The sequence below is a fragment of the Balaenoptera acutorostrata genome, chromosome 13, assembly GCF_949987535.1.
Source record: "Balaenoptera acutorostrata chromosome 13, mBalAcu1.1, whole genome shotgun sequence".
Lineage (NCBI taxonomy): Eukaryota > Metazoa > Chordata > Mammalia > Artiodactyla > Balaenopteridae > Balaenoptera > Balaenoptera acutorostrata.
This window is the reverse complement of record NC_080076.1, coordinates 89,360,347-89,382,027: the sequence shown is the minus strand read 5'-3', so window position 1 is coordinate 89,382,027 and position 21,681 is coordinate 89,360,347.

Below are 21,681 nucleotides of genomic sequence, written 5' to 3'. Positions count from 1 at the left end.
CAGGGGACACCTACAAAAGGATCATGCAGTTTATTCCCCAGGGAAATAAAAAGTAGCTATAAACCTTTACCAGGTGCAATGACAGCAATGAGACACCATCATCATCACCATCATCATCATCATCATCTAACTGTAAAAACAATCGTGAACAAGGATTGTGTCTCCTTTATTCACTGTTGTCTTACTTGGCTAGGACTGCCATCAAAAATGCCATAGAATGGGTGGCTTAAGGAATGGAGACGTATTTCTCACAGTTCTGTAGGCTAGCTGTCCAAGACCAAGGTTGTAGCCAATTCAGTTTTTGGTGGGACTTTTCTCGACTTGAAGACAGCTGACTTCTTTTTGTGTGCTCACATCGCAAGGAGAGAGAGAGACAGAGACAGAGACAAAGAGATGGCAGGGCAGGGGGAGAGCGAGAGAGGGAGCGCTCTGGCATCTCTTCTTATAGGGGCACTAAACCTATGACCTCATTTAAACCTAATTACCTCCCAAAGGTCCCAACTCTAAATACCATCACATTTGGGGACTAGGGCTTCAGCATATGAATTTTGAGGGGACAAAACATTCAGTCCCTAGCACTGTCACCCCAAGTATAGGACAGTACTGGTGTGTAGTAGATGATTATCCAATATTCTGTGAAAGAAAGAAAAGAAAGAAAGAAAGAAAGGAAGGAAGAAAGAAAGAAAGAAAGAAAGAAAGAAAGAAAGAAAGAAAGAAAGAGAGAGAGAGAGAGAAAGAAAGAAAGAAAGGAAGAAAGGAAGAAAGAAAGAAAAGAAGAAAGGAAGAAAGAAAGAAAGAAAAAGAAAGAAAGAAAGAAAGAGAAAGAAAGAAAGGAGGAAAGAGGGTTCCAAATTTGTTTTTTCTCTTCCCTTGGTACATACAAATCTGTATTAGATTATTTTTTGCCAATTGAACCCCACCACTACTCCCTTCTAAGCCTGGGGACTACTTTCCAGAAATCTCTTCCACTGAGAGGAAATCAAATGAGATTGGGAAGGCAAAAATGAAGCAAAAGCCATTATCACCCCGAGCCCATGGTAGATAGATGTGACGGCTTCACAGCACTCAGGACAAGCTCAGAGCAGCTTATCAGACTTCCTCTGAGCACCACTGCTTCAGGCTGAAATCACTGTGACTTCCCCTCTGATCCCCAGCTGCAGCCTCCAGACCTTCCCTCTCCCAGGTCTGCCCACAGTCTAATTCCAATAGTAAACCTATTAAACCCCCCATACTTGATACAGACAGATATACTATCCAGACTGACACAAAATCCTAAAGGATTTTTTTGCTTTTGTTGTGTAATATTTTTATCTTCTTGGCATCTCCTCCCAAAATACTTTATCTCACAGAAGTCTTCCTAGCACCTGCTTTTTGAAGATAAAAAGATGATTGGGATTTGTATAGGTTAATGAGAGGAAGATTATACTAGCAGAGAGCACAGGACAAACAAGGTCAGACCCTGGGAATAACCATGGCATAAACAGGTATGAACAAAGGACATCTGTATACATTGTAAATGTGTTCAGGTGTGAGGCATACAAAACTCAGCCAACAAGAACAGGGGCCAATAGGAGCTTTCTCCTGTTATAATTGCTATCAAAGAGGAAAATGTTTCCCAGAAGGAACCAGAAGACATCTCCTAATGTCTGATTGGCCATAACATGGTCACATGCCCCATCTCTGGCCCAATCACTGACAGGGGAATGAGATTACCTGATTGGATTAGACCAATCATGAAACATCCCCTGGGATGGGGGTGGGGCTAATGTTGCCCGTCACTGTGGGTTCCCAACCTGGTCAGTCACAAAGCAGAGGATCTCTACACCAGGGGGTCAGGCATGATTCTGCGTGATAGACGGGTGGAGCTGAAATTACAACTCAAGGTGACTAAGTGATTCCCTTTCTATAACCCTTTGGAACCTTCTGCCTGCGTCGTGAGGAATTTGTTCTTTTGATGCCTATATATCTCTGAATCCTTTCTGATACTCTGGAAGCTTCCTTTCTGACATAAAGGAAGCAGAACTCAGGCTCAAAGCCTAAGGCAAGTAGCAGCATCTAGGTCATGATGTTCTGTATTTGTTTTATTTCCATAATTACCCACTATTTTTGACACATGATAATGGTTTTCCATTCATAGTATTTATGCAGTTTCCTGTTTTTAAAATTTCCTTTAAAAATACATGTATTTAAGTAAAATAAGAATTTTAAAGTAAATATTATGTAGATAATAGTACAAATATTATTGTAATGGTGGGAAAAGTTGTAAGAACAGTTCAACAAAAATTTGAAATTGGAAAATGCTGATTAAACAATAGTAGAAGAGAAGGTTTGGGAGAGAAATAGGCGTGAAAGGCAACAAGACCCCTAAGGAAAAAATGAAATCTGCCTCTAGATTAAGTTCTAAGGCAAAATATATATTTCTTCCTTCTGACAGCATCTCACCCCACCACAATAAATCTCCAAACACACAAATTGTTGTAGATTTAAACATCAAAATACTGTGTTGTTTCAAAATTCACTTGAGCCAACGATGGCATTTTGCCACTAACAACAATAAAAATTCTTATTATTTCTGAAAACAGCCTGATATGTTCCAGGTCATTACTAACCATCTACTGATTTCTTGTTATGAAATTTGGAACTAAAATGACAGAAGAATACATGAACTGATATATGTGCATGTATAACACACACATCTACACACACATACACAGTGTTTTAAATAGTGTTTCTTCATTCTGGTGCATGCAAACAAAAGCTGTTTTAAAAATCATGGTGGGGGGGCTTCCCTGGTGGCGCAGTGGTTGAGAATCTGCCTGCTAATGCAGGGGACACGGGTTCGAGCCCTGGTCTGGGAAGATCCCACATGCCGCGGAGCGGCTGGGCCCGTGAGCCACAATCACTGAGCCTGCGCGTCTGGAGCCTGTGCCCCGCGACGGGAGGGGCCGCGATAGAGAAAGGCCCGCGCACCGCGATGAAGAGCGGTCCCCGCACCGCGATGAAGAGTGGCCCCCGCTTGCCGCAACTGGAGAAAGCCCTCGCACGAACCGAAGACCCAACACAGCCAAAAATAAATAAATAAATAAATAAATAAATAAGAAAATCCTTTAAAAAAAAAAAAAAAAAAAAAAATCATGGTGGGTAATATCAATATTTCTCACCCAGAAGAATCTGCTTCTTGCTATATATTTAAAATAGGCTCAGAGGCATAAATATATTGATTCTGGTTATTACATATTTTAACAATGTTTTCCAGTCAGTAGACAGTCCCATTGGTGATGTAAAAAATGACTTTAGGTGACGCTCAGAGAGCATTTCATTTAACCACATAGGGTCACATCATGAGACATTTTATTTCATTTTCGATTTTTATTTCAATTCTCTTTCAACCTTCCACATGATATTGAGGAGAAAGTCTCATTTTGAGGGTGGGATGTCTGACATCTCCAGCCCTTACTGGTTTTCCTTTTCATCAGATACAGCAGTGACCATCACAGCCAGTAGCTTTGGCGAGAATCAGGTGGCATTTCTTTAGACCAGTTAGAATGTTTAGCTATGATTAACATCTGAAGGAGGCAGAGCAGATGATGAATTGGCTTGCACAACCAGCAGTCTGGAGGAATGCAGTTCCCAGAGATCTCAGTCTGTGCTTGTACATGTGTTTGTTTGTTTTTCTTACCTGGACACATATAGTTACCTGGGCTTCAAACATGAAATGCTTACACATTAGCTTCCCAAGCAGGAAAGAGACGAACAGCAGAGCAACAAAAGTCTTTGAAAGGCTCTATCTTTTTCTTCTTGGCAAGTTTTTTTTTCCCCCGATATTTTGGTTTGTCTCTTTATTTTGTTTTCCCACAAGCTCTACTTTTGACTGCCCTTCCTGACTTTCTGGCCACTACTGGGTCACATGGTCACCCTTAGACCAATCGCAGGCAAGGGGGCTTGGTCTCCCTAGAATGAATCAGGCTTCATTCCTGGGACTGGGGGTGGCATATGAGACCACTCAATTGGGATCAGTTGGCAGGGAAAGAGGAGAAAGGGCTTTGGTTGGGCAATGAGGAGAGTGGGTCACATTTTTATCTGCATAATATTTTTCTATTTAATTTCTGTTTATAACAGTGATCTAAAACAGAAAAATGGTGAGATAATTAGAAGAAACACTACATTGACTCTATTTTATAAGGTAGCTAAAAATGTGGGCTTGTTTAGCCCTTAGAAGAGGTTGTGGTATTTCCATACTTTTGTCATTTTGAACTATTATTTTAGACACCTTTTCTTTGCTTACCAGATATTTTCTTAGTTTATAACTTTTCCTTGACCAAGTTGCCATGAATCTCAAATGAGGAGCATTTGAATTAATGAGGTGTATGGGTCATAAAGTGTTTTTTTCAGAGCAAAGGATGCCTTAATTATGTCTAGAGATACATGGAATGCTCTCCGTTGCCTATCCCCAGCTATTCTACTTCTCCTCACTTTTGTTGATACAATTCACTCTCTTAGGGTCTTTCTGATCTCCTTTGTCAACAGCATGTGACCAAATCCTTGCCAAAGTTACCTGTGGGAAAATCTGATTGAGGGGTTCTATAAAGGTATTTTTTATTAATTAAAGAGATCCCTGACTTTGTCCTGCTTTTCACTATGATTGGATGAGGGTGTGATGCTTGGAGCGCTGGCAGCTATTTTGGTGTCATGAGATGGTGAACATAAGGACCAAGCTAATAGACTGAAGAAACTGGAGCAGAAAGATGGAAAAATCCTGGGTGTTTAAAGATATCTACAAGCTTCTGAACCAACTACGTGGTCACTCAGCTTTAGACCTGTGTTGTATGAAATAATAAAACCCTATTTTATAAATCCATCTACTTGAGTATTTGTTAGTGGGCACTGATACAAAGGTGCATTGGAGGATTCCCAATGAAACTGAGTTTCTAATGGTCAAATCCCCAAAACTATAATGCACAGGTGAAGAATATATTCTGGGCTCCCATGCAGTTTTCCCAGAGGTTCTAAAAAATGCAGAACGTTTCCTATTGCTTTAGCATGAAACTGACATTAGCACAACTACCCTTTCTTTGACAGTGCAAATTTCACTTTTTCATGTGTATGTTACTATTGGCTTAGTTCATGGCATGCATTCAGCAAAGCATACAGACCCTTCCACCCCTCTATTCAACATTTCAGAGATCTGACCTGGATATGTGAGTTTCAATAAAGAAAGATTGCTAAATGCAGTCAAAACCATAGGGATGTGGAATTGAGTTATGGGGGTCAGGCAGTCTGGCTTATTTCTTTTTATTTCAGCAAAAAGCACTACTTTCTGATACCACAGTCTTTGGAAATATCTCATAAGATAAATATAAAAGTACATTTCTTTTTGTCAGCTTGATGAGTGACCCAGTAAAAATCACCAAACTCTCTTAGCAGACTGAACATATGAAAATTATTTTCCAGTTCAGATATATTTATTCTTCCTAAAAAAAAAAAAAAAAAAAAAATTCCAGCTGAAGCTGAGCTCCCTCCAATAGTTTCCAGGATTTTACTGGGTTTATAAAAAGTAATGATTTTATTAAACTGTAAAACCATGACAGATGGAGAAACTATAATTTAGAGAGATTAAATGAGCTGAATTTTATATGCCTCTAGCATTTAAGGCATTGAAAAATATCAAAATAATTGGAAAACGATGCATTGTAGACACCAGGCTATTTCTCAGCTGAACAGCTAATAATCACTCCTTACAAGGCTCCAGATGTGTGTTTCCTCTAATAATGGGGAGTTAAAAATAACACTCCTAATTCTTCCTCCAAATGATGATCAGTTGTCCCCCTGCTGCCAGGCATTCCACAGGAGGGAAGGGTGTTGAGTGCCTCGGAGCCGCTCAACAATAAAGAAATAAGCATGTTCATTCCATTATTCAAATGCACTCTTAATTACTTCAGAACTTGCTCCAAACTTTTCCAAGTCGACTCATGATAATGAGCTCTTGGGCTTTTGTCTTCCAGCTCACAACTTCATGCTACATGGACCACAACCGGACATACTGCCAGATGAATATTTATTCGTACTAGATTGTTGTTGGATCCCGAGTCTCGGGACCTGCTAGCATAATTCAATTCCCTACTCACCTTCCCAACTCATCCATCTTTGAGGGGGTAAAAAGCATGATGCTGGCATAAGCTTCCGGTGCTGCACTGAACATTTCTCAGCTCAAGGGACTGACTGTACAATCTGCTTGACTTTACAGCCCTTCTTCCAGCCAGATCACAGGGTGTATGGTGCAGAGAGAGAGGCTGATGGTCTCTTGTGCTCAGTTTCAGAGTCGTAGCAGCCTCCTTCTCCGTGTCCTAAGGGCAGTGTTGGACTTTCAACTCAGGACCATTAGAATGAGCCACGGGTCGGGAGGAAGGCTTGGATCTTAGTTCCAATTCCTACACCAGCTCACTGCACTGGTGGGGGAGGTCTAACTGCTGGGGCCAGTTCATCCATAAAACGAAATACTAATATTCTGACCTCCCTGCCTCCAAGGTTCTTGACCAGATAAAATAAAGAGACTGTGGGAAAGCTTTTCGCAAGGTAGGCGGCACCTGGAAGTTGACCACCTCTGCCTCTGACCATGTCCTCCTCTTTAGGGCTGTAGCCCCCAGGACCAGGATGTCACCCCGTGAAGACAGACGTCAAACCCCACCTGGTGATTGACCTCCCTGGGGTCACAAGGGAGGAGAGAAGAAAACACAGATCACGTGGTCATAGCTGTGACACAGTCTGCAACACAATCTCGACTCTAATCCCCCCAAGTCCATGTCTGCCTGATGAGAATGCACTGCAGGCGACGTGGGATGGGAACACAAGTTTTTCTGTCCCGCTGCCCCTTTCAGATTTGCTCAAGGGAGACAACATTTTCCTGCTCCAACGTGGTTTTCTGCTCATGTTTAAACAGTAGACTCTTGGCTACTAAAGACTCAACTTTATTCAAAGGGAGGTTTGTAATTTCCCGAGTGATTACCGTGTCTTTGTTATGGCTGCTCAGACCACTTCTGGGAGTTTATGCCACTGAAGTGACTCAGTGCCAGGGTTGACCAGGCCACAGTGACCAATTAGGTGCTTCAAGGTTTGGGGGTCGGAGCCAGGTGATGCCAACCCAGCCCCCAGTGAGGGGAGGGGGCTGGAAATTGAGGTCAACTATGTCAGCGTGCGCAAATGAACCTATCTACGAAACAGAAACAGACTCACGGACGTAAAGAACAGACGTGGGGATGCCAAGCGGGGTTGGGGGAGACACGGATTGGGAATTTGGGATGAGCAGATGCAAACTATTATTTATAGCATGGATAAACAACAAGGTCCTGCTGTAGAGCACAAGGAACTAGACCCAATATCCTGTGATAAACCATCATGGAAAAGAATATGAAAAAGAATATGTATATATGTATAACTGAGTCACTTTGCTGCACAGCAGAAATTAACACAACATTGTAAATCAACCATACTTCAATAAAATTAATTTTAAAACTATATTGGGGCTTCCCTGGTGGCGCAGTGGTTGAGAGTCTGCCTGCCAATGCAGGGGACACGGGTTCGAGCCCTGGTCTGGGAAGATCCCACATGCCGCGGAGCAACTAGGCCCGTGAGCCACAACTACTGAGCCTGCGCGTCTGGAGCCTGTGCTCCGCAACAAGAGAGGCCGCGATAGTGAGAGGCCCGCGCACCGCGATGAAGAGTGGCCCCCGCTTGCCGCAACTGGAGAAAGCCCTTGCACAGAAACGAAGACCCAACACAGCCAAAAATAAATAAATAAATAAATAAATAAATAAATAAATGGCGGTGATATGAACAACATATGTACATATCAAACTTTATCAAAAAAAATTTAAAAAAAAAGCTATATTGGCATGGTTCGATCACTCATACCTATGTGATGAAGCTCCAGTAAAGAAGCTCAGATGAGCTTCCTAGAAGGCAATGCTTTGCGCATGTCACACATCACAGCTGGGAGGAGGCAATGCCGTCCAGGATTCCGCAGGGAAAGGTCAGTTGGATCCCTCCCCAGGCATCCCTTCTTCGGACTGGTCCCAAGTGTACCCTTTAGCTATAATAAAATTACAACCCTAAGTATCGCACTTTCCTGAGTTCTGTGAACTTATTCTAGTGCATTATTAAAGCTGGGAGTGGTTTTCAGAGACCCCCAAACACAGCTGGTATCAGAAATGTCTCGTGGGGACTTTTCCCTCTTTGCTTCCTTCTGTACGACCATCCGTAGCCAGTTGAGGTAATGAACACAAATTCACTTCCTTCATTAAAATATCCCATCCACGGTACAGATCAAAACTATGTTCTTGATTTATCTGCCAACCTTCTCCCTTCCCGTAGCTTGGGTCTCCTTCTGCAGGAAGCTTATGGTGACATGTTTTTGCTTCCTGTCTTCTCCTTTGGCCAATTCTCAGCCTCTGAGTGATTTTGTGACCCCCAAGGGTCTGAGCAGGGGACCCCGAGAAGAGCTTAAGGGTCAGGAAGAGTCTTACTTGAACTGTTAATTGAGTGAAAGAGCTTCATGCTCTCTGGACCCAGTACACATTGATGCCACATCTTTGGTCCCTTCGGAAATTCTCTGTAAGGCTCACCTGTCCTGCAGCTTTCATGACCAAGAAAAGCATGTCACCCGTCCATCAGGCCACTGGCTCTCCTTTGGTAGCTGTAGGAAGCTCTGCCTAACTCTCCTCCTGATGGTCGCTGCGTTCACACAGATCCCTCATCAGTCCCCTGGAGGACTTCACCCTGATTCTCCCTCAAACTCACCAGAGAAAGACAAATATCATACGATATCACTTATATGTGGACTCTAAGAAAATGATACAAATGAATTTATTTACTAAACAGAAATAGACTCACAGACATAGAAAACAAACTTACAGTTACCAAAGGGGAAGGGGGGGGAAGGGATAAATAAACAACAAGGACCTACTGTATAGCACAGGTAGTTACAGTCCGTATTTTGTAATAACCTATATGGGAAAAGAATCTGAAAAAGAATATATATATATATACATATATATATGTCTCTATATATTATAACTGAATCACTTTGCTGTAACCTGAAACTAACACGACATTGTAAATCAACTGTACTTCAGTAAGATTAAATACATACATACATACATACATACATACCTACATACGTACGTACATAAGCCCATGTCTGGCCCCAAGAGCCCAGAATTAATCCATTGCTCTGAGACAGTAGTCTGGGGCTGGGGGCTAATGGCTGGCATACACATTTGTACGTGATAAGATAGTGTGTTGTTCAAACACATGTCATAGATTAGCAATGTTGTTGACATTAATTTGCCACTGGTTGCATAAACAACCTTTTCCTCCAAGAGCATGGATCATCGGTAAAATATTAAGTAACAGGTGGATGTGTGTCTTTCACATTGATTTATAAGCCTTTCTTTTCCCCTGGGTTTGACCATTTCTTTGTGATTTGATTCTCCACTCCCAACGCCTGCCCTTCCTGGGTCTTGGAGTTTACCTAAGCCTCGGATGGTGTGTGGAGGCTCACTTAGAACAGCACCCAGAATGAGTGTTGATCTTTTCATCTGTTTTTATCATTCGAGATGCACTTTACAGTGATGACACTTCTAGAAGCTGTTGACTGAAATTAAAAATGCACAAGAGAGCTGTGAGTTTCAGTTTTATTTGAGGACCTTACAGAGGACGATAGGTTGGGAGACAGCCTCTCAAAGAGCTCTGAGGAACTGCTCCTAAGAGGTGGGATGGGGGAGGCCAGTGTCTACACCTGTCATTGTTTGTCATTTCATTCATTGGGTCAGATTTTATCATAAACTTAACAGGTTGTTTAATTCTAAACCTGCAATAAGGGACTTCCCTGGTGGTCCAGTGGGTAAGACTCCACGCTCCCAATGCAGGGGGCCTGGGTTCAATCCCTGGTCGGGGAACTAGATCCCGCATGCATGCCGCAACTAAGAAGTCCGCATGCTGCAATTAAAAGGTCCCACATGTTGCAACTAAGACCTAGCACAGCCAAAATAAATAAATAAATATTTAAAAAATAAATCAATAAACTTGTGATAAAATACCAAAGCTGTGAGCAACTCTGTTTGGTTTTTTTTTTTTTTTTTTTACATAATCTCAGGCCAAAGAAATAAAGGGAACAGTGACAGGTCAAGAATAACCTTGGCCATTTAACCTGGTAAAATATTTTTTAACGGGTAGAAAAGTCAGCCACACACAGACCCCAGATTTCAAAACAACCCCCATCTCACTGTAAAGTGCTTTTTCCCAGTGAGTAAAAAGGTGGCCTCTACTCTCTCAGCCTCTGCAGTATTTTGAGACCATCCTCAACCTAAAATAAAATAACCACAGTTCATCTAAGCAAGTGACCCAGACCAACAATTAAAGCCAGACTCATTTTCATAATTCTCCTAAAACACAAAGATTGGCTGGTTTTATCTATTGATAATATTCCAGCCTTCTTAGAGTAAGAGGAAAATTTCCCTAGTGGATTTTAATGCCTTTGGATGGTTACTTTCCATCTACAAAGTAATAGTGTTCCACGGGTCTCCAGCGAGGGAAGAGTTTATATTCACCTCTTCTCTGCACTTGCCGATATATTTTAAGTTTTCTAAAAACAAACAGCAACCCCACCATAACGCATATAAATTGTATAAATGCAGGAAGACATCTTCAGTAGGTGCTAAAGAACTTTGAGACAAAACCAAAACCAAAACCGAAAAAAAACTTAGGTGCAGTATTTGCACTTTGCACATAAACTTCTAAGTAAAAACTGTTTTTTCTTTTATGAACCTCATTTTAAACTTTCTCTGTTCCTTCTATTTTTGAATCCAATTAGACTAACAGTTATATAGACAAGCTGAGATCTTGGGAGGAAGGCCTTGTGGCCAGTGGCCCCGTCCTCCTGTCTTCCGTTAGGAAAAGAACTAGATGAAGCTATTGGTGAAAAATATATTTTTTCATATTTCCGAAATAATGCTGATGGGGAAGAATGGACTTGGAAACCAGAGAGAGCATTTCGATTCATATTCTGCCAACTCTTTTGAAGCAGGAAATCACACTGCTGCTTTACACATGCAGCTTCACAAAGACCTCTACCTCTCTGTCCATTTATTCACAGGCTCCTGTGGGGCTTGGAGAAAGACACAGCTCGGTTTAGGGGGGATTATTAAGACATAGCAAGCTATTCAAACCCTGGATTTCCAAGGAGAGTTTGCTTTTCATCCTGAAAGCAAAATGTGGTATTTGCCGAAATGGCCAAGGGGATGCTGGCAGTTTTGAAAGTGGGTGCACAGCTAAAAGAGTCTGGAGGGCACTTGGTAAAGGCACTCACCGGTCTGCAGAAACACCTACAGAAATCTTCAGATCCAGCTAGAATTTCCAGTGGTTTTAGGTTTTCTCATGTCTCTAAAGGTCTGCCTGGCCTGCAGTATCAACGCCCTGGCGATCTTGGACCTATATAAGCCCCTGCCCCTCCCACAAATGCACATACATAGGAGCACACAGGTACATGCAGGCACGCATGCACACAGGTACATGCAAATTAAAAAAGCTTCTGCACAGCAGAGGGAACCATCAACCAAGCAAAAAGGGAATGGGAGAAAATATCTGCAGATAAGGTACCGATAAGGGGTTAATATCCAAATTATTAGAAGAATAATCCAAATGATTAAAGAAATCACACAACTCAGTATCAAAAAAACGGAGAATTCACTTAAGAAATGGGCAGAGGAACCGAGAGACGTTTCTCCAAAGAAGGTATCCAGATGGCCCACAGGTGCATGAAAAGATGCTCAACATTGCTAATCATCAGGGAAATGCAAATCAAAACCGCAATGTGACTGCATAGGGGTGATGGTATCTTGCTGATCTACTCTGTCCTCCCTCCTTACTACGCCTTCTTTAGGGAGGTGCGGTACGTCTCACTGCCGATGGGAAGCTCTGCCATGTTTTCATTCCTAGTGTGCTTCTTGCACCAAGCCAAGCACGCATCCCGTGGGAACTGCTGTCATTTGCAAGCTGCTTACAACAGGCTTCTCATCACTAACGGGGTATCCCTTGCTTCCCACTCCCAAGGCAAGCCCCCTTGACCCCCCCAAACTCTATAAAGTCTCCCTTTCCAGAGGGAGATGCCTGGCTGACTATGAGTCATCCTGTAATTGAATTTAGATGCTTCTATTCAGAAATGAATTCCCATTATGCCTGGGCCAAATGTCAAGCATCCAAATGGAGAGAACATTGAAAGTACCTCTGAGAAGGGGCAGGCTTCATATGAATAATGATGTTGCATTAGCACGTACTTCTCTCTACGTGATGCACGCGGGGCCACCTCCCCACTGGTCACTGTGGAGAGCCATGGAATTATCCCCTGGCTAACACAAGAGCTCTTCCTACAAGCACTAGCCATCTTTTTAAATAACCTTTGCTGTTGTTGTTAGTGGTGATTTCTGGCCATTTTCACTTATTTTTTATATATGCATGCATTTTCTAGATATTTCACGATAAATACCCATTTCCTTTATAATCATGAACATGATTGGTTAAGACAGATGGATACTGCAAAGGATCCAGGACTTTGGGATGAACCACTATTTGGGTCCAGGTCTGGATGGTCGAAGCATCCTGTGAAATACCCACATTTGGACTTGCTCACGACGCATGTATATTACAGCTGTCATTTCCAGAGTGGCTTTGCACAATCACTGGTGATTTCTCCAGTAACATAAGACACTCCTTCCTTTCTCATGGGGACCCATTAGGCCAAGTGCAGCATAGATGAGAGGTAGTGGCTTTTATTTATTTATTTTCTTAGCTTATTTTTTCATTAGTTATCTATTTTATACATATTAGTCTATATATGTGAGAGGTAGTGGCTTTTAAAAGATAACATAAATTTCCTTCTCCTTCTTAGCAGAAAAAATCAAGGGTAAACAAGGTTTTTTTCCCTCTAGGTCACCATGCTCACATTTTCAGGGTAATGTCTTAGAGGCTCTTATAGGAAGACTTGATTCTATGTACCCACTGCGATGTCTTTTATTTTTACATCAAATGATTTGGGTCTGGTGGCTTCATTTTCCAGTTAAATTTTTTACAAATCAAGCTTTACCAGCCTCACTTTTCCACCCCAATTATAACACTCACAAGAGGTCATTTGTACCCTGTCCTCTCTCTCTCTCTTTCACACACACACACACAAACACACACACACACACACGGACAAGACATACAGGAAGAGTGTACTGGAAGCTGGCTTCAACATTCCCACCCATGAACAATGATTAGAAGAGGCTGATGGTGCCCTGTTGTGAATCCCTGGGTCATCAGCCATTGAGCCTTGGATGACTATTGTAGGACCTTCCTTCCAACCCCTGCTCCTTAAAATTCCATTTCTTAGATTGGGTAGTCAGATATACAAGCTCTACCCTTGAGGTTATGTGAGCTAGCTGTGAGCACAGGCTTGACAAAAGGTTCCACAAACTGACTCACATAGAATAAGACATCCCCCTAATAAGAGAGCCAAGGCAGGAGGGAGGACCATTGTTAAGATAAGAGGGTTGTCTCTTGTACTGTTGGTGGGAATGTACATTTGTGCAGCCACTGTGGAGAACAGTATGAAGATTCCTTAAAAACTGAAAATAGAACTACCATACGACATGCCACTCCTGGGCATATATCTGGAGAAAAGTCTAATTCAAAAAGTTACATGCACCCCAATGGTTATAGCAGTACTAGTCACAAGAGCCAAGACATGGAAGCAACCCAAGTGTCTATCAACAGATGAATGGATAAAGAAGCTGTGGTACATATATACAGTGGAATATTACTCAGCCATAAAAAGAATGAAATAGTGCCATTTGCAGCAACATGGATGGACCTAGAGATGACCATACTAAGTGAAGTAAGTCAGACAGAGAAAGACAAATACCATATGATATCACTCATACGTGGAATCTAAAAAAAGGTGATACAGATGAACTTCTTTACAAAACAGAAATAGACCCACAGACATAGAAATCAAACTTACGGTTACCAAAGGGGTAAGGGTGTGGGAGGATAAATTAGGAGTTTGGGATTAACAGCTACACACTACTATATATAAAATAGATAACCAACAGGGACCTACTGTATAGCACAGGGAGCTATATTCAATATCTGTAATAACCTATAAGGGAAAAGAATCTGAAAAATAATATATATATATAACTGAATGACTGTTGTACACCTGAAACTAATACAACTTACTGAAAATCAACTATACTTCAATTTAAAAAAGAGGGTTGCATCTGAAAGGCAGTGTCAGAATAATAACAGCTACCATTTTTGGAGTAGTCATGGTATACTTGGTGCTCTCCTAAACTGTACCTTTCATATTAAAATTTGTATTATAAAATGATTTGATATTATAGAATAATAATAAGAGACCAATGTACAGAACACATAAATTTAAGATGTTAGTTTTGCGTTTTTGCTTAAGTTCTCTTTTCAATAAATAAAGCATTACTGATTCAGCTTAAAAATTAAAAAGCTTACAAATCTTAATTCCTCTCTCCTGTCCCTTGATCACTGGTGTCATTCATATTACTTATATTTAAGCATACATAATCGAATACATTGTTGCTACTATTATTTTGAACAGACTGTTATCTGTTAGATCAATTAAGAATAAGAAAAATAAAATTTTTTATTATACCTTCAAAAAGGTTTATTTCTTAGAGATGAAATGTCTCGACAGAGACCATGATGGGCCATTCTAGCCCAATATCCATCTCAGTAGATTCCATCTTTTTTTTTCTAAGGTTTATTTTTTAAAGTTTATTTACTTATTTTGGCTGTGCCGGGTCTTATGCAGCACGCGGGATCTTCGTCGCAGCATGCAGGATCTTTTAGTTGCGGCATGCAGACTCTTAGTTGCGGCATGTGGGATCTAGTTCCCTGACCAGGGATCGAACCCGGGCCCCCTGCATTGGGAGTGCAGAGTAAGTGCATTGGGAGCACCAGGGAAGTCCCCAGATTCCATCTTAATAAATAAAAATGGTTTCAAATCTGCCCACTCTCGAATTCTTGCTTTGCTTCACACCATTCCTGTAGTTCATCTAGTAGCATTTTATATTTTATAAGTTATCCAAGAATCCTGCAATATGCAATTTCTTTCTTCTTTGCCACTGATTTCCAGTCCCTGTGTTCTTCCTAATAACGACTTCTTGGTCTTAGAGTAGCTATTTCCTGTTATGATGTGTGTGTCTGTGCATGTGTACCTCTCTCTGTGCTCATCCTGTGAATCTTTTGTCTCTGCCAGAAAAACTGCTGTGAATATTTTACTGGTCATCATATAGATGAAACTGTACATACTGTTAGATGGAAATATTATTCTATTTCTTTCTTTTTACTTTTATTCAGGCATATGGCAAGCCTCCACTGAGGCTGTTTCCTAGGCAATTTCCTTTCTGTGCACACCAATACTTTTTTTAGATTTCGGATTGGATGTAAAAGAATGATGCCCACACAACGCTTGTATAAATAGAGCTAAAAGTAGTTTAGCTGAGAGATTCGACCCTCAGAAATGAACCCCATTTGTTCCCCAGGAAGTTAGCGCTACCAGTGGGAAAAAATAAACATGTTTATGGTTCTCTACATTTCCCCAAAATTCATGTTAAAAAAAGCTGCATGTAAAACTTATTTGTTGGGCTCCCCTGGTGGCGCAGTGGTTGAGAATCTGCCTGCCAATGCAGGGGACACGGGTTCGAGCCCTGGTCTGGGAAGATCCCATATGCCGCGGAGCAACTAGGCCCGTGAGCCACAATTACTGAGCCTGCGCGTCTGGAGCCTGTGCTCCGCAACAAGAGAGGCCGCGACAGTGAGAGGCCCGCGCACCGCGATGAAGAGTGGCCCCCGCTTGCCACAACTAGAGAAAACCCTCGCACAGAAACGAAGACCCAACACAGCCATAAATAAATAAATAAACAAATATTAAAAAAAAAATTTATTTGTTAAATAGCCCTCTTTTATTGACACTCATTTATTAAATAAAACCCCTTGTCCAATTCAGATATGAGATATTTCAGTAAGGGAAAGTAGGAAAGATAAAGTAGGGATAAGAGTAAAGGTACCACCCCTGAACAATGAAGTGAGGAAAACGGGGAAAACCAACATCCAGCATGGATTCCCAGTAAAAGACACAACATGCCAAATCCCAGAGAATTAAACTTAGACGCCAATCAAACAGACCTTGAAGAAAAGACTGATCCCCCCACCCCCGCTCATGTTTCTGAAACAATCCAGAAGCCAAAGAAACTAGCTTTTGATGCACAACCAGCACAGAGACTGGTGGGGTGGAATGAGGAGCCGAGGGCACAAAATTTAGTGAGGACCCCACTCTCAGTATTGTGCAGTGCACACCCCTGGCATCCAGCCGGACCTCAGTCCCAGCCCTTTGCATAAGTGCATCAAAGCAAGAGCAGAGTTCACTACAGTGAGATCCCACCTCACACTGGTCAGAATGGCCATCATCAAAAAGTCTACAAATAATAAATGCTGGGGAGGGTGTGGAGAAAAGGGAAACCTCCTACACTGTTGGTGGGAATGTAAATTGGCACAGCCACTATGGAGAACAGTATGGAGGTTCCTTAAAAAACTAAAAATAGAACTACTATAGGGCCCAGCAATCCCACTCCTGAGCCTATATCTGGAGGAAACCTTAATTCAAAAAGATACATGCACCCCTATGTTCACAGCAGCGCTATTTACAATAGCCAAGACATGGAAGCAACCTAAATGTCCATTGACAGAGGAATGGGTAAGGAAGATGTGGTACATATACACAATGGAATATTACTCAGCCATAAAAAAGAATGAAATAATGCCATTTGCAGCAACATGGATGGACCTAGAGATTATCATACTAAGTGAAGTAAGTCAGACAGAGAAAGACAAATATCATATGATATCACTCTTATGTGGAATCTAAAAAAAATGATACAAATAGACTTATTTACAAAACAGAAACAGACTCACAGACATAGAGAACAGACTTATGGTTACCAAAGGGAAAGGGGGGGAGGGATAAATTAGGAGTTTAGGATTAACAGATACACACTACTATATATAAAATAGATAACCAACAAAGACCTACTCTATAGCACAGGGAACTATATTCAATATCTTGTAATAAACTATAATGGAAAAGCATCTGAAAAAGAATATATACAGATGTATAACTGAATCACTTTGCTGTACACCTGAAACTAACACAAGATTGTAAATCAACTATTCTCCAATAAAAATAAATATATTTTTTAAAAAAGAGCAGAGCTCCCTGTTAACGAGGGTGGCTACCTTCTGTTACCTTTTACACACGTCTGCTCTCAGGCCACAAACAAGGGCCGACCACTGAGCTTTACAAAGGACTCAGAATTCAAAAATCAACTCTCAAATCCAAGGCTGTTCACCCAGAGATAATGAGTAACATCCATGAATTCTTGGTTCATTGGATTAGCACTGAGCTGGTCCCAGGAAGTGCGCAAAAACATTGTCCTATGAGGTTCCCAGGACCCCCTTGTAGCTTATCTGGGGGCACAGCCTGGCTTCAGACCCAGCTGCCTTTGCTCTCCCTGATGCCTGCTTCGAAAGGGATCCCACCAGACCTCCACAAACGAAGCTTTGTTAACTCATCCCCTATTGCTGATCAGACGCACGGCTCCACCACTCAAAAAGCAGAAGGCATAAAGGTGAATACAAAGATGAGAAAGGAGTTTACATCTGGTCCTGCAGCCTCTCCACGTAGTCTCTAAAGCCCTGGGACGCCCCCAGCCCCATATCTGGGCAGACCCACTGGATGCTGTCATCACTGTCAAACAGGATGGAGTTGGTGTACGGGCCGCCATCCTCCGGGAGGATGGTGGTGTAGGACGTAAACTTGACCCTCTTCCTCTTGGGGCCGGACGAACCCAGAGGTTCGTTTTTCACGTCTTTCTCACAGACATAGTCAGAAGGTCTGAGCAGCTGACTAGGGAAAGTCTTCTGGGAACCGCCGTTCAGAAGGAAGTTCCTCTCCTCGGGCTGCAGCCCCCTGTCGATCATGGTCGTGCACTCCTCCGACGGGAGGGTCACGTCCACCGGGTTCTCCAAAAGCTCCACGTCGTTCCCCAGCCAGACCCAGTCGTGGGAATGGGGGATGTCGCCTTGCTCACTCACGGCGAATCTTCTGTGTCTGTATTTCCATTTCATAAATGTCATCCATTATCCTGGCATAAATAATGTGATATAACCCCTCGGGTATGAGGAACAAATTTGTATACTTTCCTGAATGCAGTCCTGTGTATATGAACTAACTGAATGTCATAAAGCAGAATTTCACTTTGAATCTTCCAGAAAGAGTTTAAAAGATCATGTGATGCCTCTGAATCACTTTTGAGCACAGGTCATCAGGCTACTGCTCGAGATACTATCACTTCAAGCACCCTTTATTAGGAAGACAGGCTCGTTTGAAGCATCTGAGAAAAGATGTATTATGGGGACAGGTGTGCTTGAAAGATGCAATGACCTTGGTATAATTGAAATGAATTTGCTACAAGCTTAACTGTGGAGCAGAGGTTTCAAGTTGTCTATAATTAATATCAGCCAACAGATATTTGGTGCCTGTTAGCCATACTTGTTTAAATAACAGAAATAGAGTTTTCAAGTATCAATGATTATTTACTTTAGAAAAAGGAAGACATGTGAGCCTTTGGTTGTGGTCTGAGGCAGTTCCCCTCTCACAGATAACCTGCCATAACGTGGTATTTGGACACGTCGTCAGTGTGTAAAACCATATAAGGGGGAAATTTGTCCAACCCACTGAGTACTTTTCTCAGAGACAGGACAGACTAGATAAGAAGCAGGAAGAAGCTTCAAGAATCACCAGTCCCAGCTATGAGTGCTCTCTCTACGGATCTCCTTTGCAGGATGTGACAGAGAGAGAAGTGGTCTCAGTTGGCCAGGGACGAAAGGACTCTGGACTCTTACCTGTTGTGGGGCTTGAAGAACGCCCTGGGCAGCCGCTGTTGAGATGACGGCTCTTTTGTCCGACCTGTGAGGCTGCAGGGAAAGAGACAAGCCGGACACCAACTGCACGCCCAGGTCCACGATGGTGACACGGTCATCCAGGATGGTCACCGTCTTCTCAGCCAGGATGGAGTCAGAGAGAGGCGACAGCACCTGCAGGGTCAGCGAGAAAGCTCAGGTCTCTGCCCCTCACAAAACTAATGAGGAAAAAAGGAACGAAAAAGGTAAAATGCCTACAGAAGTAAATGGAGGTTTAAAATCAGGGGCTACGAGCTCATGGTCATCAAGTAGTTAACTTCTGCCATTTGGTGGGGGTTTTAACATCTGTAAAACAACTCAGGAAATGTGCATCTGTTATCTAGGTACTTCAGGGAGGAACTAAAGATTCTGTGACTGCCAGATGGCCAATTTACTGCTTAAATTCTTCCCAGTTCTCCTGTCCCCAATGCGATTTTTGTCACTACATGTTCATATCCTTTCAATCATTAATTCCTGAGCCAGGCTTTTGTAACTCAAGGGAGGCCCGGGAGACTGCTGCTTTCCTGCAAACAAGAGGCAGGCAGCGGATATGGGGGAGCGGTCTGTCCTGGGAAGGCCCCATAGCGTCCTGCTCGGTTACAGACACACGCCATGGCTCGCTGGTACTGCAGTGAGCACCCCCTCCCCTCCTGCTTCTCGTCCTCCTCCTCATCACTCTCTTGGTGGTCTTGGGAATCGAGCAAAACCAGAGCGAGCGTAATCATCATTAAAGATGTTTTAAATATCTTCAATTTTCCAGTGACTGTGGGACGGTACAGAGTAAAATGACAAGACTGGGATCCTCTCCTGGTCAGACAGGCCCATCACTGATTCATTTACCAATCTCTTCAGCCATCAGGTACTAGGGTGGTGTTTATTTTGTGCCAGAATTGCTGCTTCCTGCCCAGAACCCTGAAGACAAAGACACTGTCTCTTGCCTTCAATTTGGTTTCGCTCAAGTGGAAGATACAGCCCCAGACAGGCCATTATGGGATGAAGAGGATGAGTCCGTGGTCCCCAAACTTTGCCAAGGGAGCCTGTTAGCATCCCACTGCCCGGTTTCAGCCCTCGGCACTTCACTCAGGACGTCTTGGGGTGGGAGCCAGGAATCCATTGATTTTTAAAGAGCACCTGGGGCTTCCCTGGTGGCACAGTGGTTAGGAATCCGCCTGCCATTGCAGGGGACATGGGTTTGAGCCCTGGTCCAGTAAGATCCCACATGACGTGGAGCAACTAAGCCCGTGCGCCACAACTACTGAGCCTGCGCTCTAGAGCCCGCAAGCCACAACTACTGAGCCCGTGCACCTAGAGCCCGTGCTCCGCAACAAGAGAAGCCACCGCAATGAGAAGCCCGTGCACTGCCACAAAGAGTAGCTCCCGCTCGCCGCAACTAGAGAAAGCCCGCACGCAGCAACGAAGACCCAACGCAGCCAAAAATAAATAAATAAAATAAAATAAATTTAAAGAGCCCCTGCTGTTGCCAGTGTGTAATAAACCTTGGGAGCCACTGGTTTGAGCTCCAGAATGAAACAAACCCAGTTCCATGGTCGGATCCACCCTGACTCAGACAAAGGGCATGAGCACCCCATCTTCATATGAAATTAGGGGGTGCCCACCTCTCACGTGGCTTTTATAGCACTGAGGAAAATACAAAATAACATGTGCAGTGTGTTTGGCCTGAGGCCAGCACAGAGCCCTCAACAGAATTTCAGAGTGATGGTTATTAAGGACGCAAGGAGGGATTTCACGGGGTTCAGCACAGACTCTGTGGGACACAGAGAAAGGATGACTCACAGGACCTTAGGGAAACAGTTGAGGGGGAAGGGCTTGTTAGCAATGACAAAACCCCTGTGTCACCTCTATGGCTCTGAACTGAGGACAAAAGACCAAAGATTACAACAAAAGATACTCCCATGGCTCTTATGGCTTAAATTCTAAGTCTGGGGAGATGGGAGCCAGAACAATGGATGACAACTAAAATATCTATTTATTATTAATCACGATGTCACACGTAGCCTGTAACATGTCATCAGCTCTTGGGGGGAATAGTCCCTGCTACATCATTGTTATTATGTCCTACATAGACCCGATTTCTAATCTTGGGGCTATTTCCGGTTGCCCTCTGTCTCACAGAGGGCATCGGGACCCCCACTATCAACCACAGCCTCGACAACCCTCCATCACCAAGCAGAACTCTGTTCTCTTCTATCTTTTTATTTATTTTTTTAAATTAATGTTTATTGGAGTATAATTGATTTACAATGTTGTGTTAGTTTCTGCTGTACAGCAAAGTGAATCAGTTATGCATATACATATATCCACTCTTTTTTAGATTCTATTCCCATATAGGTCATTACAGAGTATTGGGTAGAAGAAGCCTATGAAAAGATGCTCAACGTCACTAATTATTAGAGAAATGCAAATCAAAACCACAATGAAGTCCCTCCTTACACCAGTCAGAATGGCCATCATTAAAAAGTCTATAAATAATAATGCTGGAGAAGGTGTGGAGAAAAAGGAACCCTCTTGCACTGTTGGTGGGAATGTAAATTGATAACAGCCACTATGGAGAACAGTATGGAGGTTCCTTAAAAA